General features: G+C 42.7%; 2 long non-coding RNA genes across 2 annotated transcripts; one reads left to right on the top strand and one right to left on the bottom strand.

Annotated features, from left to right (window-relative positions):
* Positions 1-5,423: 5,423 nt before the first annotated feature.
* Positions 5,424-17,341, bottom strand: LOC107322904. Its single transcript, XR_001559098.2, has 4 exons — positions 17,190-17,341; positions 6,034-6,136; positions 5,837-5,938; positions 5,424-5,727 (listed from the first exon to the last, which is right to left on the bottom strand). It is a non-coding gene; the product is annotated as an uncharacterized LOC107322904 (long non-coding RNA).
* On the top strand, positions 11,882-19,213 carry LOC116654292. Its single transcript, XR_004309430.1, has 2 exons — positions 11,882-12,153; positions 15,962-19,213. It is a non-coding gene; the product is annotated as an uncharacterized LOC116654292 (long non-coding RNA).
* Positions 19,214-20,580: the final 1,367 nt, after the last annotated feature.

The raw sequence follows: 20,580 nt of genomic DNA, 5'->3' as shown, positions 1-20,580 counted from the left end.
CTGTCCCTGGAGCTTCTACCCCCCCCTATCAAAGTAGGCTGAAATTGAGCAATGAGTTGAAAAGTTATTGAGGAGGGGAGGAGGATGTAGACACAGATGCACGGACACAGATTGCATAAGCCTTGTTCCCATGAGAAACCAGGCTGAAAAACAAACTGTCCTAACATGGATTCTCATAACTCTGCCTGGTAAGTAGGTCATGCCAGGTCTCAAACTCAAGTAACTTTTCCTTTATCTTCAGTTGAGCTCTCCTCTACAAGGCAGCCCTGGTTTCAGCAGATTTGATCCCTCAAGTTCCTGATTATTGAGGCAACTTTATGGAAGAAAACCAACCAGCCCTCACATAGGTCAGTACAAAACAATGTCAAACACCACCACAGTCTCAGACCATGGCAAGATCTATGCTGAGGGACAGTCAGAGAGCTAATAAACCAACAGCAAACAGCTGTGACATCAACTGGCTCATTACGCACTCACTCTCTAGGAGATCTAGGGGTCTAAAACAGTATTCTAGGTTTCTAATGGGTATATTCTTCCTTTGAACTGTGGGATTTTTTCCCATTAATGTTAATGGGTATTATGATTTTGACCTAACACAGAATTGGCTTTAGGCTTCTTCCCAAGAAACCATTTGTCTCCTTGTCACAGAGAGGCACTCAAGAATAATTTGTCCAGGAAACATATCAGAATAACTGAGTTCAATCCCATAGTCTTTTTTTTTTTTTCCTTCAGAAACTCTTCACAACATACGAACTCTTAATGAAAAATAGACTCTAATTATGAAAAAGGAATCCTCAGAATTGTTCTCATTATACCCTCAGCATACATATACCCGTAGCATCAGATTTGCTTTCACCAGTTACTTATTTGGTCAAACGTGTGCAAAAGCAGTCACATAACATTGTTCTTTATGTATTTGTCCCTACAAATTTCAAAGGAAAATTGCTCATCAGAGTAATCAGGGGTTGGTGAATGGGCTCCTTCTGTGTTTTCATCTTTATATTCAGTGACTGAAGTGTTGTCACATGAAGCGACGTCTGCTCCTCGCACAGTCTGCTGTGTTCACTTTCTACATATGCTTTCCATAATGTTCTAGTGAAAGGCCGCAGTTTCATCCAGTGCAATGCTTGAAAATGAAATCTGCAGGTTTTTGCTTATAAATTGGACTTGTAGCTCAAATTAAAGGACTAATATCTTTACAGCTCTACCCCTTGCAAATCACTCTGTGAGCACAAACACTACAGGAGCCAAATCCTCCTGCAAAAAGGGATGAGTGTAACCACAATAAAAAGAATATTCCTTTAAATAGCAATTTAAAAAAGTAAACTGTGTGCACAGTTGGGCTCACATTTGATTTCCATACCAAGTTACTTCGATCACATGTACAACTCTGGCAATTAATGGAGGATTTTACAACCCTTATTACCTGCCTTACATGCAGCATTATGACTGTTTTACTGGGATTAAAAGGGGAAAAGGTTTAGCCCAGTCACATAAGCAGATAATGCTCTGAAAATGAGACAGAATCCTTCTATAACCACAGAAAAACTGCAAATTAATTGTAAATTAATTGAAAACAAACAAACAAAAAGCACAAATTTATTTAGATGAGGGGGGGGGGGGAGATCAGACTGTTGGCATTTAACCTGAGCTTGGAAATAATGGCAATGACCAACCTTCTTTCAGATGATTCCTTCCCCTTCTTTTTTTCTGTCACCTAAGAATATGTTACTATTTCTGTCCAGCTGATGAAGAGCCTGGCTCCTTTTCCTTCTTCCAGCAAGCCTCAGCCTGAAACCACCAAAGCCAGGATGCTCCTCTTGTCTCCCCTGCCAGCACTGTGAGCTGAAAGGACAGGAATTCTCTCTCCTAATTTTAGCCACCAAAAAGTGGGTATCAAGTGCAAGCTACTCCTTTAGGCAGTCTATGACTGACACAGGGAGAAGAGCCCCTTGGAGGTGCCATTGACTACCAGTGACTAATTCAGACTAAACACCTATAAGTAGGCAAGATGAATCCCACCCACAGAGTTTGCTTCTTCCTTGAGGCCAATTAGATGTAAAAGCTGCTGCACAGTGATCTAGTTTCAAGGCTTTGAAACAAGGCTTTCAGTCAAAAATGCAAATTCAGTGAAAATAAGACCTTTTTGTGGGAAACGGCTCATTTCTGATTCCTGCCTTAGAAAGACATTTAGAAAAAAACAATAGGTGTGGGTTTTATAGTCTCAAAAAGTAAAATGTCCATTTTCTGTATAAAAACAAGTCAATGAGTCTTGTGTTTGAAATTCACGTTAGTCCATAGTCATTTAAAAAGCATGAAAAAAATCATCCCAATTACGCATCGGCCCTCATATTTAACACATTTATTTGCAAAGGAATTTCAACCTTTTTCTTTTCATCCTAATTGAGGTGAAAAAAAAAAAAAAAGTAATAATGTCTTCAAGCTTCTATTTGAGAAAGAAAAGCGATTTCCAGTATAGCTTTAGTGCTTCTTCTAAAGGTGGATCCCTCCATGCTGGAAGCCTGCAGCTAACTTCACTTGTGCAGATGCCCAGCTCCAGCCCAGCCAACTGGTTGATGGGTGCCACTGCAAATATGTTGACCATAAATAAATATAGGTGCTGTCACAACTGTGTTTTGCTCATACTAAAGGATGCATCCGCCTGTGCGGAGGGAACTTGTGCTGTGACTTTTCCTGCAGGTGATGTTGTGCTGGGCTGTCTGGGAGAATATGCAATGTAGCCTCAGGTTTCACCTGGTAAGAGCAGTGCTGTCCTGCTACTTGCAGATGCACTTTCCATGCCACACAGCCCCACTGTGCCCTTTGGGCTGTTGCTACCACTGAATACAGCTGCATGAAAACTAATATTGAGAAACAGTTAACATCTCAGCATGAAAATAGGCTGTACAGCACATGCTTTTAACATTAAAAAGAGGAAACAGTTGAGGGAAAAAGATGCAGACCTGGCAAGTTTTTCTTTGTGGGGGAGAAAAAAAAGGAAGAAGAAGGGATAAGGGTGAAGACAATTTTCAGCAGTGCTGCATGCAGAGCAACACCAGCACGAAGAATTGCATTGGTGCAGAGCAAATCAGGAGTGACACCTGGGAGTGTGTAAGGTAGGAATTGGAGCAGCTGGGAAGTTTGGTGCATTTTTAGATTGTCCCCAGCTCCTGCAGCCCCACAAGAAGCTCAGCATTCATTTTTTTCCCCAACAATTAAGTTAGGAGTGCGTTTTGGCTACAGAGAGGAACTTCAAAATACTCATTGCGTGGATTCCCAAAATGATAAGCGAATAAACAGAACATTTCTTCTTTCCATTTATTTATTTATTTTAAACTGGACACACACACACAAAAATATCCTCTGTACTTTTGAAACTAGTCTCATTATCTTGTGATATTTGAAAGGTTGGTTCTGATGCTGCTTTCCAAAGTAAAGAGGCACAGAACAAGTCCTACAGCATCAAATCTTCTTCTCATCTCTTCAGTGAGCCAGCATGGATGCAGCTGAGCATAATATCATGCCCAAAGGAAGGAAGCAAACAGCCCTCCAAGGGACGAATGGGATACTGAAAACAGCAGGACACCATGAAATTGTTTGTCCAGCAACTTTGAGGTGAGCACTGTTCACCCAACAAACCACTCCATCTGCCATCTTGGATTTGACTTATGGCTTTTCAGCAATGTCATTTGCAGGCCTCCTAATGAATGCCAGGCTGACAGCCCTGCAGGAAAGCTGACTCAGAGTCAGGAGAACCCTGGATAAGATGCTTCCCATCCGGGCAAAGCCTTATGTATGCCACCCTTCTGAAGGCAGCAGTTTGCTGTGAACCACTATGAGCTTCTAAGTTCACGGGATCAGGATAAGGGCACTGGGTTACATCTTGTCGCTTCTAATGGAGATAAATAGGTCATGTGGTGATCTAAGAGTTCATTGGGAGTTACATGCAGGCTGTGGTATGTCTTTAATAAGGAGATAGCTCATACTTTGGATCCACTTTGCCTCCAGTCCTCTTTTCTTCTCTGCCTCCTGTGTATTTGAATGCATACACACACACAAACCACAGACATGTGGACTAATCACCCGCTGGACTAAGTCTGTTTGAAAAACACTTTCAAAGAGAATATACTCCTCCTTCCCGGTTGAATGTGGGGGAGGGCGGGAGGGAGAGCAAACAACAAAAATTCAGAAATCTGAAATACTTCTGATGTTGCCTTGGTAGAAGAAACTGAAACTCGAACTTTACTGAGATGCTCTTTTACCAGCTCAGGATCCATCTGCCCTGCACTGTTAGCTGGAAGTTGGCTTCTAGTTATGGGCACTTAAGTTTAATCTCTCCAAGAGCTAATTTTATCTTTTCATCTCTCTGTTCCCTTAACTTCTTATTTCCTTAAATTGGGAAAGCTTTACTTTTCTACCCCACTGAATCCACATCCGGAACCTCTCTCCTTCATGTGTAGCTGTGAGCAGTAAGGGGATGGTAAGCAAGAGTTTTGTGTACATATATGTATACATATATATATATACACACATACATAGTGGGGACTCTGTGTTAATATTTGAATCAGACGAGGTAATGCTTAAGGGTGGCCATGTGAAATCAGGTTTTTTTTCAATCGTTGTTCCTACACGCAGGAGAACTGCACAAGGGCAATCCCTTTCTTCCTCTATACCCATGTCAACTGTGCCAAATGGAAAATTTGCATGTGAGAAAGAGAGGCTACTTTGAAGTTATATGAATCATTCTGAGGGGCACTGCCCTACCTAAGTCATCTCAATGTCCGTCTAAGTCATCTCCTCTATTTCCTCTTCAAGGTGTCACGTGAAAGCAAACCACAGCAGCTTGTGCCATCTCTTGCTCAAGTAGCTTATTTTTATCCAGCAGTGAATGCCCCTACTTCCCCCTTCTTGATGGATCAATGGCTCTCCTGAAGACTCTTACTGTCCTGCAAACCTAACCGTGGCTGCACTGAGTGCATCTTTAAGAGTCAACCAAGTGACTTGCTCTCATTTTTATCTAACATTGACATTTTCATCTGTGGAGGGATCATGATTAAAAAACACAGTGGACAAATGAAGGATGTATTTTCCCTTCAGAAAGGCTTTTTTGGCATCACAAGAGCTGTAGTGCTGTTGTGCCTGTTTCCAAAATTAAGCCAGCTTGTACTGGGCAAAAGTATCAGTCAGTTTATGCTCAGTTTTTCCTATCCATTTTTCACTTTGATGGCAGAAGGGATGAGGCTGTGCCCAAGTCCAGTGAATGTGGCTACTGGGTGAGCAGCAGCACTGCTGTTCAGAGGGACTCAGCCCAGAGAGCAAAGCACCAGACCCCGAGTAGGGATCTTACAGCCCTAACTGAGAGAGAAAACATTTTATCTCCAAAAAAGCACAAACCCAACAGAAACGTGGTAGAGAGTGGAAGATTTTGAGCCTGTGCAGTTTAATGCATATTTATCAATGTGCCACCAAGACTCGATAACACCAACCTCCATCACCAAACCCATGATGATACTGTTCTATGCACAGTTGCTTGGGAAGGAGTCGTCTGAGCAACCTGGAGTTCTGCAGCTCCCCAGACGTGCTTTTCTTCTCCTCTCATTTCTGACAGGGACAAAGCAAAGCTTGCTGCCGCAAGTGACCGCTTGTGGTTTCATGCCAGCACCCTCCTTTAGGACAACATCATGTTCTTCCTCTTTTATCTGAGCCCAGAGCAGGTCCAAACTGGAACTTCAAACATACAACCAACAGATGTGAACATCAAGAGCCCCAGAAAGCACTTTGAATCCCATGATCCCCAAAGAGGAACTTGCTTTGTGAAGTATTTTTTTGTACATACCCACAGATGCTAGAAACCTCACGAGGATGTCCAAGCTGATGACATTTCCACTGTTCAGAAGGAATATTTCCTCAGTTGGAACAAATAAGGGCATTTTAGTAACTGCAAACATAAAGCACAGCCCCACTTCAGCCCCTCACTGAAACTTTCCTGACCACAAACCCCACCTGGATCTGTCTTCCACTCTTCTCACTTACCATAAATTCTAGCAGCCATCCAACTGCTTCTTGGGCCCGAATTCTGTCTCTTTGTACCTGCTAGCTGCACCATGCCCACCCAGCACTCAGCTCTTGGGGACATCTGCAAAGCATCAACAGAATTTTTATTAAAGTTTTTATTAGCCAGTAGGGAATATCTCTTTAAAAGAGAAGCTGAATAGATTTCTTTTCCTTCAGGCTGCTGAACTACACCAATATCGTCACATTTGCTGAGGCTACTTCCAAATAAATAAGTGAAACCCCCAGGCAGGTTGGGAGGTGATGGAGACCTACAGCTGCGGGGTGTGCAATTGGAATCCCCATCCAGCAACATGCTGCAGGGCCACTCCACTTGCACAACACACAAAGGAAGGAAGTTGAAAGGAAACAATTTATGAGTTTGCTGCGAGTAATGCAGTGATATGGTTAGCAATGCAGAGGTAGAAGAGCCTGTAGGACAAAGTAGATTCACGTGGGCTTATAAATAAGTGCTGAACAGGAAACTAACATGAGCAGAAGAGAAGCAGCCTAATTTTATCAGTGTGTACCCTGTAAGGATGTGGGCAATAGTGGATGCATAGCATAAAGGGAATGGGCAACATGAGGCTGCTTTTTGTACTCTGTGCATATGGAATTACTTCAAATGGAACTGAAGTGGACAGAGTTCTTTGCTTCTTAATTTCCTCTGAAGGAGACAACAAAAAAGTGCCAACAATCCCTCTGAGAAGGGTGGGATATATTTACTCATCTACTAGGCAGAATCAGACATAATAGAAAAAGTTTTAGTGTTTGTTTTTTATCTTGTCATTTTGCATATCACTCTTGCTGTATCTCAGCTGATGACCAACAGGAGTGGAACAAAAGACACTTGGAGCCCCTCAGCTCCTGCTCTGAGTCTGGGTACAACTACGCTGTTGATTTTCCTGTAGATCAACATTGATTACTGAAAATTCCCCCCCATTTGGTTGTTTGTTGTTTGTTTGTTTTCTTGTCAAATTAACCTCTCAGACCCCTGGGTGATGAGATAAAGATGTCACATAACCTAAGAGAAAAGGCTGCCTCTTCCTGTCAACTCTTTTTGCTGTTAAACTGAAAGAAAATGAAACCTCTGGTACATGTTCAAATTTTTATTCATTTCTGAAGGTTCATGCAAAGTTTTGGATATTTATTCCGAATGTATGCACAAACTTGAGGCTTTTAAGATTTGGTAATCAATATTTAATTTATTCCTGTGTAGTCCACTTCAGCCTACCAATTATTATGTATTTGTTTAAAAGAAGAGGTCTAATGGTAATACTTCTGGATCCGGAGATAAAGTCCAGCATTTAGAAAGGTACAAGAAATGTAAATTGAACAGAGAATGTGAAACCATCTGCTGAATTTTTATTTAATTAAGACCTCATCTGCATTTGAAACACAAATTAAGGTAAAGTGTGAATTTAAATGAAAAAGAGATTGATGAATAACTTCGTGGGCATTCGAGTTCTGAAACAAAGAGTGCATTGTCCCTGTTTACCTTAGCACACTGCAAAATTACGGTATTAAAATTAGGAACACAGACTTCTATTCAAGAGCACTGATACTTGGAGATAATCAGAAACACTTGAGAGCAGTCTATGTGCAAGGCAGCTTATATGAAAAGTTAGCAAGGAATTGTGAAATGAGCTTTGTGCTGCACATGCAACATGTTTCATAGAACCACTGTTTAGGGAACTTTCAAGTGCAGCTTCACCCAAGCCTCACACAGATTGTTCTCAGTAGCGTATTTATTGGGTATAAAGATGTTGTACTGGATAGAAGTGAGTGGATTGTTTAAGGACACAAATGATACGAAAACACGACATAATTGCGGGCAGTTCCCGGCTGCATGTGTCTGTTTGGTTTTGCCAGACAGGTTCAATCTGAGAAGCTGTGAAAATCAAAAACTGCAGGGACATCTGGAGGCTGAAATCCTGGTCTGGCAGAAAGGAGCAGATCCGAAAGTTTGTCCTGAAACTCAAGATGCACTGGGATCTCTCCAGCCATAAAATAAAGGATGCATCTCATTCACTGCAGTCTCAACGAGGAGTTCTCTGTTCTTTTCAGAATATAGTTTGCACCCATGCATTGAGAAATCTCTCCCTTAACTTGGCACAAGCTGCAGCAAGCCTGAAACTGCCATCAATCCAAGCAAGTACCCTGTGAAACTGATGAGACATGAGTTTTCCAACCAAAGCCCCAGTGGTGAAATGCACTGATTTCAAGTAATGTTTTTGCCATACTCAGTTTCTGCTGCATCAACAATGTCCCTCTGACCCCAGTGCCCTGCAGAGCAGGACCAAGTTTGTTAGGGCTTAAAGGGTCCCAAATCCTTATGTCCAAATCTCTCTCAGTCAAGACTGCAGTGATTCATATTAAGTAGTCTCTGGAGCAAAATGGACAACATTATGCAAAATTTAAAGCACCCCTTTTTCATCTGCTGAGAAGATGGATAAAAGCCAGGACCTTCAATTTGACCTGCACTCGACCACACAGACTTTGGAACTGATACTGCTTCATCCACCTCAGGGGAGCTTTGCTATTGATTTCAAGGGAAACATGAAATGGAAACTGAACCTGAACCTGGATCACTGGTCTGGTTCTACAAACTAAAAACTTAATTTTTTCTAGTTTGAAAGCCAAAATATCGTATCAACCATGTGGGCTGAAGATGAGATGATGTCAGGCATTTCATTACAGAAGGTCACTTCTGAATGTGTTCCTCTTCCTTTGACAATTAAATGGACCACCACATACACTGGAATAGTACTGATCTGATCCAAAAAAAATTAAAATGAAACCCCAACCATGCTAATAGTTCCATCAGGGAACAGGGATGAACTTGTGGTGTAGATGATAAAAAGAGCAGCTGTGGCAATCTCATATTCATTGCCCAAGTTTACAGCCTTCTGTAGAAAGCAGGGAGCGTCCACATCCAGACTCATACATTTAACCCCCCCTCCCCACTCCCCAAAGTAAAAACCATTTGCTTTAATTAGATGTTTTTAATTATTTTTTCTCCAAGTTATTTATTCTCAGTGTCAAAATACCTCCGGATGCACAGAGCAGAGCAAAGACACCACAGAGAACACAGAAACCTGCCTGTAAGTAAATAAAATCAAATAACTGCAATAAAAAAATAATAATAAAAAAGTTAATTCTAAGCTTTTGTTTGTTTCCATTGTAAAATTGCCATGGGACTGAGGAAATATAGTAACGCTTAATTTTAATAGTTCCATCATTGTAGATTGGCTGGGTATTAATTGTGTTAATGGTGATCATACTGAATTCATTTGGTATTTATTGAGAGACCACCTGTGCACCCATATGGTTTCCATCATTATTTAGGAGTAGTTAATGGACCCATTAGGAGTTAGCAGAAAGATGTGGGCTGGCAGTACTTCCTGAGAGTGGTAGAAACATTCTGTTGATATCTACTGTGTTCGAGGACTTTCCAAAGAGCTGTTTGCTTCTTACTGAGTTTCTTTTTCTTTAAATTATAGATAACCTCATCACAGCTTTCAAGATTCCCCTGGAGAAATGCATTTGTTTTTTTCTTCGCTCGTGACAAGTCTAGGAGGGTATCCTTCAACTCCTTAACTTTGCAAAGCCTCTCCTAACATGCCTTCTGTGCAGCTGTGGAGAACACAGACAAACTGCTGGAACCAATGAGGAGTGGGTTGGGTGCGTGTGTGCTGGGGGGAGAGGCAGAGAGAGGATGGGGAAAAGGGGAAATGCAGCCTGGCACTCTTGGCCTGCAGTGTGACAAATTTGCCCATGCAATTTGTAGCCTCGGTTGTGCAAGACCAGAAACCTGTGGTGGGGAGGGGATGGTGGGGGAGTCACATGCGGGGAGTCAGCCCTGGCTGTCAGCAGAGGAGAAGGAAGAATGCTTGGGCTGGGTGTGGTGGTAACTAAGGCTGCTTGCTGACCGCACTGACCTTCGGCTTTGATCCACATATCTGAGAAGGCATTGCAAACACTTTGCTGCTGCACTGAGCGTGTAACGACACAAGAGGCTGTAGTGAATAATTTCCATTTTTGGTGCCGTGGCAATGGGCAAGTGTGTCACTTCCTGTGCAACGCTGTGGCTGTTGTGTTCCAATTGGGATCTCTAGAGTTGTTCAAAGTAAGTTGAGGGCTTATTTCTCCAGGAAAAGGGAATCCAGCTCCCTCCAGAGATGTTTGAAAACATCAGCCTTATTTGCTACCTACATCCTTAAGGATATGAGATCTTTGCTCTGTGCCAGTCAGCCATCTTTAATGACACCTGAACTTTTTGGTGTACTGGAACTGACTTTGATAAAACAGTAGGGCTCTAAGAGGATTTGAGTTCATACAGTTTTTGTAGTAGTGTGGGGAGAGGGTAGAGGAAGGAAAAAAACTCATAGTGCCTATGCTGATGTCAAGAGCTTCAGTCTTGGCTCAGTCTCAATCCTGGACAACTGAAACTCCTCTCCTTAGTGAACGTTTCTATCCCTGATAGGTATCCAAAGGATTATCTCCTATGTTTAAAGCACTTTAAAACTCTTCTCACATACACACTTAATGAGGAAAGCATCAATGCTGCAGCTCTCCTAGATTTCAAGTAAGTCAGGAATCCACATGGTACAAATCATGAGAAATCAAAATTCATTAGTTCTCTTGCCCATGGAAACACTTGTTTCAGTTACCAGGGAAGAGACCAAACTATTTTCTATCTTTTGCTAGGAAAACAACTAAGCTTGTACTTATTGTACTTGTAGTACTTGTAGTTTGAATGGGGCCATGAAACAATCATTTCTGCACACAAAGAATATAATCAAGGTAATGTTAGCATGACTTGGATGATTATTCACACTTATATTCATAACCTGATTGTGTTGAATGAGGCTGTGTCACACATGCCTTTGTAATTTAAAGAAGGCAGTCTTTTTCATTAGGTATGAAAGCCAGATCAGACTTCTGTGTATTTCTTAATAGGACCGCTTCCTTTGCTCATCTTACTTAGATCACATTGTTAACCAGCTATTAATACAACAGATGGAAAGGCATTTTCTGATTCCCTTTTGATCACGATTCCCTTTTGAATGAAATCACCCATGTTCCTAAGTGCAGCAGTTTCACCCCAGGTTTGCCTCTATCACACTGCCCATCAGCATGGCATGGCTTTGTGCTCTCTGTGGAGACCAGAGCACAAGGACAGAGCACGCTGCTGCCCAACAGAAGTGTTTGAGATATTTTTTAGCTTCTGTGGTGCTTTTGCTTTTTGTTTCCTATGGAAGTGTTGTAAAAATTTAGTGGCTTGGAATGTCACAACATGAAGAAGTGAGAACTGGGTGGCTTCACAGCATGATCCAACCACCAGTCAGACCTCTTCTCATTCCTCATCTTGGCTGTGCCACAGGTCATTAAAGGCCAAAAGCATTAGAAGATGTCTCCTCAGTGAGCTGATATGAAGCAAGTTATAGCTTCAGTTCATGTCCTGAAATTTCCTTTCCCTGCCATGATTTCCTTCCAAACCCTTATCATCAGTCTCTTCATATTTATTTCCTTGTGCTTTTTCAGATTCCCTACTCACTTTCTGTAAAAGCACCTGAATCACAAATGTTTTTAATTCCAGTAACTGCATGACTGTCTTTTTTTGTTGTTATTGTTGTTTTCTTTTTTTAATAGTATATATATATATTGTAATAGCTCTCCTTTTTCCTTTTTTCCCCCATTTGCCTCTTCTATCACCTATCCCTGCTCCAGCTGTTCCACTCTATACAGAGATGTATAGAGACACCACAGCCTAAAGCGCTCAGTTTTGGTTCAGCCTCTGTTTTCCTAGTGCAATGGATCTGTGCACATAGCATTATCTTTAACATTTACTACCAGATTTGAGCTCTTTCACATGGAAACCATCTATATTGGAAACACTTAGTCATGGTCTGTAAGCAGTGATGGAGCACCTGGTAGGAAGGCAGGGCCAACCCAAGGGAGCTCAGCTGCATGCAATGTACCTGAGTGACCAGAAGGTGTGGAGCCAGGATCCACCCCTCCCCAGCTCTCATTTAAGAGTTGTTGGTGGTAGTAAGAGTAATTTGTTGGAGATCATTGCATTCCAGAGGTCTTCTGAAGGTAAGCAGATTATTGCCTTTATTTCTGTGCCTATGGTTGTTGCATTTAAGGAAAACTTTGCTTGCCTGGGACCTTGCAGCTCTGCTGTCATTGCTGTGATTTGTATTGTATTAGGACCCCCCTTTCTGCTCTGTTTATTTTAAGGCTGTGCAACTGTGAAAGCACCTGAAATGCAGAAGCATCTCACAGCCTCACCTTCTGCATTTATCCAGCAAAAAATCCTTAAAAGGGCTGGAAACATGGCAAACCTGAATCTCTTTTCTTTTAGCAGAAGTTAGAAATCATTGCAACCCTCCTTTTAAGCTAAGATGAACAAGTTATGGCTTTTCCTAGGGATGTACACGAAAACTGCTCCTCAGTAGCCCTGTCAGCCATAGGGTTTCATTACATCTTCCCCGTACATATGCTTTTTCTGGAAGTATGTTACTCAATTAACACCTTTCAATGTGCTTTTAGGGTGTAAACAACATTAATGAAGCTCAGGATGCTGAAAGTAGGTTCCTGGTGTGAAACCAAGGCCTGTTAGAGTGAACACAGAGGCCAGAGAGAGTATTTTATGATTATCCATGCTCAAAATGGGAATTGGGTATGAATGAAGAGTGCTTCCATCCATGCTGAATGCCGTGTGAAGGCAGGATGTGGCAGGAGCTGCCTCCCAGGCCACATGGCATGTCCAAAATAGCAGTGCTGTATTTAGAGGTCAGTGCTGTGCTTAGTGAGCTCCTAACAGGGATGTGGAAAAGAGGAACCAGGCTGTGCCTGTGCTTCTCCCAATCCTCATCTACCAACTGGGTTCCCCCTGAGAAGAACAGGTGCACCTGTGGGGGGACAGGAAGCTCTCCTCTGAACCAGGAGGGAGCAGAAAGGAATGGGCTGCTCAGGGTATGGCTATGCTGCAAGTTAACCGTGGTTTTAAGCATGTTGTGTGTTCTGTTATATAGTATGGGAAATATCTTTCACTACTTCAGGTATCTCTATATCTGAGCAACCTGAGTAAGCCTCTGTGTAGATGATGTGCCTGAGCTAGGCAGCTGGTGTGGTTTTGTTGTTGGTGGGCAAGGGAGAGTACTGTTGAATGGCTCTTCTCGCCTCCCTTATTCATAAGAGCATTCAGAAATGCTCATCTTTTTCCCTTGTGTTATAGCAGTACCCAGGGCAGTAATCTCATCAGCAAATATCTAAAGCCTAATGGGATGTATTGCACCCCAACTACCCTTAGAAGGACACTAGCTTGGACACAGAAATACATCCCTCAAGCTGTAGGTATGAGGTTATTAGGTGAAAAGACACTGGATTTTGGAGACATCCTCTGGATGTACCCAGAGTGGCAGTTCACTATTCTATAGGAGAGAAGAGCAGTCTGCCTACTGCCAATAACATCATGCTGAGCACTCCTCTGTGTTTCTGTTCATGTGTGAATAATGGAATGATGGGATCAGCTGTGAGCCTGCATCTTTCTAACAGCTGGGACATATCCTTGAGCCACCCAGTGACACGCAGCTTCACATGGGTTAACGTGTAAGTGAGATCTGGCTTTGTGTTGGTATGGTGTTATGCTGAGGTGAAGGATGATCTTAGCCACGCAGTGCAATGTCTGAGGAACAGCAGGTAGGATCTATGGAACCAGGAAAGCAATTGTAATCAATCTTTGATCCTTAACCTGTGTTCAGGCTCCACAGTAACTCCCCCAAACCTCAATATTCCATTATTTATGACTATGTTTTTTAATGGTCTTCTACTCTTCCTTCCCCTGGGTGCAATTTGTGTGGCCAAAAATAATGCGAGATCTGTTTGTTTTTTTTTTTCCCCACTATGTTTTGACTCCTAGGGAACTGGAGAACCGTGAGAAGGTCTGGTGTGATGTTATTTCAGCCCCACAAAAGGCTCCTCAAGTGATTTAAAGAGCAAATAAAAAGTAAACACAAATACCTGGAATGAAAATATAAATCCCCAGAGCCACACTCACCGCAGTCTGTCAGAGCAGGAAGGATGCACACCCACCCCTTTCTTGGTGGTACCCCATGTCTCTGAACATGTTGCTGGGTCACTTGTCCTTGTTTAACACTGTTCTCAAGGGGAAGTTGAAGGAGTTTTGTTGTTCCCTTTAACTAGTTGTTAACTAGCTGTTGAGACCATAGCTCCCTGGAGGAGCTTGCCTGGAGGATGGCATGAAGTTCAGTGGTGCTTTGTGTGCTGCACTGAGTACTTCACACATGCGTGAAGACCTGAGAATCCATCAACACAAGAACTCCTGATTTTAAAGCAGAAATTATCCACTTATTACAGAACAGAGAGCTTGTACTCTCTAGTCCTTCAAAATATAAATGTCCAGTTTAGGATAATATTGAAAATTTGGCCCACATTCTGACCTCAGTTTTACCCCTGCAATGTCAATGTTTCATTGCAAACTGAGTCTTATTTACAGTGGTGCCCTGGGAGAGATGGGATCTACTGGGACATCCTGGCTGCCAGTGATGTAAGATGACTGTTTGGGTTGGAAAGAGCACACTGAGACCACTGGGCTGTAGGTCATAATACCCAAGATATTAATGTCTTTTTGGTTGTACCCATTTCCCTTTCAGACGGGACAAACCCTTTAACCTCTCTCTGTCCATCTCTCGTCTATTCAGCCAGCTAGTTTCCAAGCTTGGCTGTAGCGATTGCCTGGTGATTTTATTATCCATATTGACCTGGGTCAACACTGAGAATGAAAGATTGATCGGGCAGAAGTGAACGTGGAAAACAACTTCTCCTTTTGGGGTGTGTGGGGGGAAGACCCTTCAGAGACAGGTTGCCCACCCATGTGTCACTGACTGCAAGAATCCATTAAAGGAGAAGCCTGGTGGTTGTTGACATGCTGGATCTGGGCAGATGCCAGTTGTGGTGCTACAGATTATTCTGAAAATTGTATTTGCTGAATATATAAGATATACATGTACCATTCCAACTGGAACATAAAGCAAACCGCTGAAACCAAGATAAACAAAGGCAGTGGCTGGCATACATGCTGCGTGTTCTCTAGATCTTGTGTCCAGTTCCTGTATCAGGCTGACTCCTCTAATGAGGTTCTTGAGCAACTTTATTTTAGTTGCAGGGGGCCTGAGTCCTGCTTTTAGTCATTAGGAGGTTTTCAGCTGTTTACGAAAAGCAGTGTTTGGTCCTCAATTTGTCAGGCCCAAGTTACAGCATTCAGCTTTTAGTGCCACAGCCAGGGAGATTTCTTGATGCAGTTAAAAATCAATTAGATTTCCCTTTGCTGTTAGATATAGAAATATGCAGCTTGATTACTTTTATCTATTATTAATCTGTGAGATATTTCTTTACTTAGACCACAACATGTTCTGCTCTTTATATGGCAACCAGGGTTGTCTGAGCACATCCTGGAACCACATTGGTATCAATGCTGCTTTTTGCTCTTCTGAGCCCTCCAAGGTCTTTGAGCAGGCCCTGTGCAGGCATTTGGCCATGTCTAACAAGAAGGCTCTTCATTAAAAAGACAGTGTTTTCCTGTGTTTGAACTTGAGCTGGAAAATAGAGCATAGGCTTCAACAACTTGCAGACTAAACACCAGAACCTATTATATCTTCTTTAAACACTCACATCAGCTATGGAGAATGGAAAAATGTGTGAATCAGGTCATTTTCAAGTTATGTGATTCACTCCGATAGGACACTGTGCTTCTTTGTCTCTCTTGGAGGCATCACGTGGGACAAAACCACAACAGGCTGCTGACTTGCTATGGGGTGGGGGTGGCTGAGAGAAGTGCCCCTTCTTTTAGCAAATAATTGTCATGTTTATCTCCTTCCAGGTGTCTCTAAGGTCTGTAGAGATTTGGCAAAATTCCCATGAATGAGAACTTTTGCCCACAACTCTGTCCCAGAATCTCTGCCTTGCAAATAATAGAGCTGGAGGCTTGTGGTCAAATGACCTCAGCATCATTGCGAAAGCTGTTCACTTGCATTATTCTCACAACACGTGGTTCCATAAGAAACACCACGCTATGTCTAGCTACTTTTCATTAACTCTTTCCTGAGAGGCAAAACACTGAAAGAAATGCTGCTATTTCATCCTCTGTCTGTGGGTTACTCCAGGCTTTTGCCCATGTCTCACACCCTCCAGAGAGGGGTTTCTCTGCCCCAGTTGAGCTACAGGTTCAGAAAGCAGAGCACAGCTGTGTCTTTGGTCAGAGTTGTGCAAGGAAACTATGCTGCTTTTTCAGTTGCATTAAAGTAATTATTCCTCCAGTATGGTGCTGTGCACAAGTAGAACCCAGCACCAACTTCATGTCACGCTTTAGCTACTTTGCCTTCCCTAAATGTATATGTATGTGTTACAGCTGTGCAAAGGGAGTGACGATGCTTAAGATGCAACAAGTTTTTCTAAAACAAATGCATAGAAAAGAAAGAAAGATCTCTTAAGTTTCTCCATTGAGCTCACGTGTGCTTCCATTGAAGAGGCTGAGACAGAGGAGAAGTGGTCCTCTCTTCCCTGAGCTGCTGGGAGGAAGCTGCCCGGCTCAAGTTTGTCACCACTGCAGCTCTGGACACTGGAGCGAGTAGCTTGTAAAATTGCATTCCTGCATGTTTGTGAAGCACTTAGCACAGTGAAGGTCTGACTGAATTTCTAGAGAACTGATATAAGTATTGCTAGTAACGAGAGCAAGACATTTCTACTGACCATTGCCATTTCAAAGCATGTGGGAAATAAGCATGAAATTCTTTATGAGCTCTGTGCTGCATTGGAAAAAGGACAAGGGCCACAGGACAAGGCAGGCACCCCCCTGGCATCTGCCTGGGGAATGGCACAATGAAGCTCCCTGCTGCCATGCAGGGGGTTCTGAATTGCAATATAGGTGTATCCCAAGGGATGACAGCAGCTCCTGACTGGGGACTCTCAGCAGCAAGAAAGTAGAGCCATTAAAGAATGGAGATACACAGCAACCAACATCCATTTGTTGCTCTGAGCATCCATCCCAAATTGGAGGTAGTTGTATTTCACAGAGTCCTCATCTGTACATAGTACAGCTCATTGCTCACCTTCTGGATAAGGTCCAGGTGTTGCAGAGGATCTGGCTGTGCCCTTTGGGGAGTTGGGTGCTGAGCAGAAGGGGCCCTGGGGAGCACTGTGAGCTCTGTGAGCTGCAGGTGCAGCTGTGCTCTGCTCCCAGGCTGGGTGCTTGCTGGCTGCCAAACTGCGTGCAGTGATTATGCAGTGTGGACATCTCGTCAGCTGCTGAGATGGGGCTGTCTGACTCATTTCCACTTGGAATCTTGATGACAATTTGGTTTGAATTAGTTGTGGGCTAAAGCCAAAACCCTGGATCTGAACTTCCTCAGATTTTGGGAAGACTCCATTCTGGATCTGAGCTTAACACATGGCTCTTGCTTATACAATGATCAGAGCCAAACTCTGGATTAGGGCATTCCCAGAATATGGGGAAGTTCAGAGCTCATCTTTGATGCTGAGGTCATCTCAAGCACAGGTTTCTGGAGATGAAATACTACCCATATGCTAGCTTGCTCTTTCTTTTCTTGTAAAACTGACATTTAACAAGTGCATTCTTAGATCTGCAACTGCATCTTCTCAGTACTGGCAAGTAAAAAAGGTGTGTGTGAGTCTGTCTACGTTTCAGTTGGAAAAGCAGACTCTTAGGAACTTCCATATTGTATGCACAAGAAGCTTTTTGGCTTTTGTGCACAATTGTATTATTCCGGAAGCTCTGGACACACAGCTCTTGCTGAAGACACCGGGCTACCCCTGCATGGCTCTTTCTTGAAACAGAAGGACTGAAGAGTAAATAAATTCCATTTGCAAGCTGCTCCAGTGACACAGTGCTAACAAACCATCCCCAAAAGATGAGATCTTGCGATGTGCTACTGCAGTGTGCCCACAGGGACCTACTTCTGAGGCCCTCTGCTTCTCAAGCATGGGCAGTCAAGCTGGAGAAATCCCTGAGAAATCCCTGTCTGGGAAAAGCTGAGCTGCCTGCTACTGTGCTGAGAAAACCCAGCTCCAACAGAAGGCTCTGTCAACACAGCACCGTATCGTTCGCTCGAGGTGTACACACTTCACTTGACACCTCTGCCTTGTCCTACAGATGTTCCACTGTGTTTCGGATGGAGCCTCTAACAGTACAGCTGTTTGAACACATGTGCATTTTCCACTCAACAAACCGCAAGAATATGGCAGCAGGGTTACAACGTCTGATTCCTAGGGCGAGAATGAGAGAAGCTGAAGAGGTGTTTCTTTGGGAAATCTCCGTATTTTCTTCTGTAGTTTCTCTCTTTCCTGTTTTGTTCACCGACTGTGCTACACTCAGACCATGGGGAAGGTAAAGCCTGATTGATATTGCAAGTGACAACTGTGGCCTCGAAACCATTTCCTCAGTTCATCTTCAGGAGGCGTTAAGCCCACAGCGTTTTGCCTGTTCCACAGGAGTAGAGTCCTTCTGACTTTTATTCACAAAAATCCACTTTATTCCAGTTCCTGCTAATCTGCTGTTACTTGTGAATAAATTAGAGCCTGCCCCAACAAAGAGCTTTAAAGAGGAATTATCTGATATGCTCAGAAGGAGTTTACAACAGACTTTCTGATTTTGCCGCTGTAGGATATGAGAAGAGGTGGTGAGCTCTTGCCAAGAATTTCACAAACCTGAATTCCCTTTCTGCTCCCAATAAGGTACAGAGGCTGGGGAGATTGGGAAGAATGCATTAATAAAATAGTGAGCCCAACAATGAATATCTTGTGAAATACACAGCCACTTCTACCGTTCTTCTCTCATGGCCATGGACATCTAATCCAGATACCTTGCCTCCCAGTTAACACCAGCTGGGGTAAGATACGTTGCCTATCCTTTCCATCCTGTCAACATCTGGTTTTTGAAAAGCAGATGTGCGCAAATTGATCTGACTAATGTGTTTGATTCTGTCACTGACTGCAGGAGAAAACAGCAAAACACTGCCATCAAATCAGTGTCAAATTTGGACTTGGTGACCTTAGTGTTGATCTTTTTATAAGAAGGAATTATTAAGGTGAGAAGGACTTTTTCATGTTCCTTAATCGTTCTGCTGCAGATACCCTTTGACTTCTGTATATTTGGGCCCTACCAGCAAATTTCAAACCTACACTTAAGCATGCATTTCCCTCAAATCTGAGGGTCTTTTGAGCAGGAATCCATCACTCTGTTTCTTTTCTTCTTTTTCTTTTCCAGCTGAAACCTAATAAGTGTACTCTATAAAGACTGAGTTCAGACAACATCTGGAGGCAGATTAAAATCCTGCAAGCTACTGTTCCACAGCCTTAGGGATCATTAGTGCTGCAAAACATCTATACAGAGTATTTATCTAACGTATGTGATAAAATGAAAGCTATTGCACCAGATTCAGAACAACTGCTGATGAAAAGAAATACCTCACGTCGCCATTAAGTTAGAGCTTCTCTAGCCAAAATCTCTTCCCTAGCCAAAGCACAGCAACTTGTAGTTACAAAAAGCTTAATGCTGAACATTGGGGGGAAATTTATTATTTTCATCATGAGACTTCATCACTGGTTAGTTTAATGTTTGTTTTTTTACCCCCCCTTTTTCTTTTAATTGCCCTCCCCCCTTCCTTGGGGTGGTTTATCACTTCTAAATTATTTGTCACATCATTGTAATTCTATCCAGACCCGTAACTTTCTAATCATGCATCTTTTATGGGGTCTCTTTTAAAGAAGCACTATAATTACTTGCCAAGGGTCCCTGTAAATTTTATCAGGCTGTAAAATATTATACTTTAATTATTTGTGGGGATGGAGGGGTGGGGGTGGGGGTTGAAATGGAAATGTTCCCTCTGAAAAGCTACACGATCAATATTGCAAGGAGCAAGGCACCTTCTGCACCTCTGCGTTTGTTCTTGGTCTACACCTGGAAAGGCTTCACAATTTGTTCACTTCATTCAGTGTCATGGGAAGTTGTTAATGGGGAAACTGGCCTTTGGTTAATTAGAGTAAAATGCTCAGTGCATGTTTTAGCTGTTGGGAAATAACACTAGGAGGATGGCAAAGGATGTACTCCCAGTCTTTCTGCAGGAGGCACAGGGACTCAGCCATCCACTGCTTGCTGGTGAGCTGTGCATGCTTAGCAGAGTGAATAGCAGACACGGAAGTGAGTTTAGTACAGAAAATGGATCTTTTTTGAGGGAGAATCCTCTGTTTCTATGTGTATTTTGAAGCTATCATGTTTTGTTTTTATTTTTTATAGAAAAGTTACTAGTATTTCTATGTCTACATGTAATTTTTCCAATATCAGTAAGTGTTTGAGACTCCTCTCTGTCAGCCTTTGCTACAGTGACTATCATCATGCTTTGCAGAGCAGACCTGTGTATTTCCATGGTGCTGTTTTCTAGTCAGCTACTTGGGAGAGACCTGCAGAGGCTTCAGGAACAGGGT

The sequence above is a fragment of the Coturnix japonica genome, chromosome 20 (genome assembly GCF_001577835.2).
Source record: "Coturnix japonica isolate 7356 chromosome 20, Coturnix japonica 2.1, whole genome shotgun sequence".
Lineage (NCBI taxonomy): Eukaryota > Metazoa > Chordata > Aves > Galliformes > Phasianidae > Coturnix > Coturnix japonica.
This window is presented reverse-complemented; position numbering and strand designations above follow the sequence as displayed.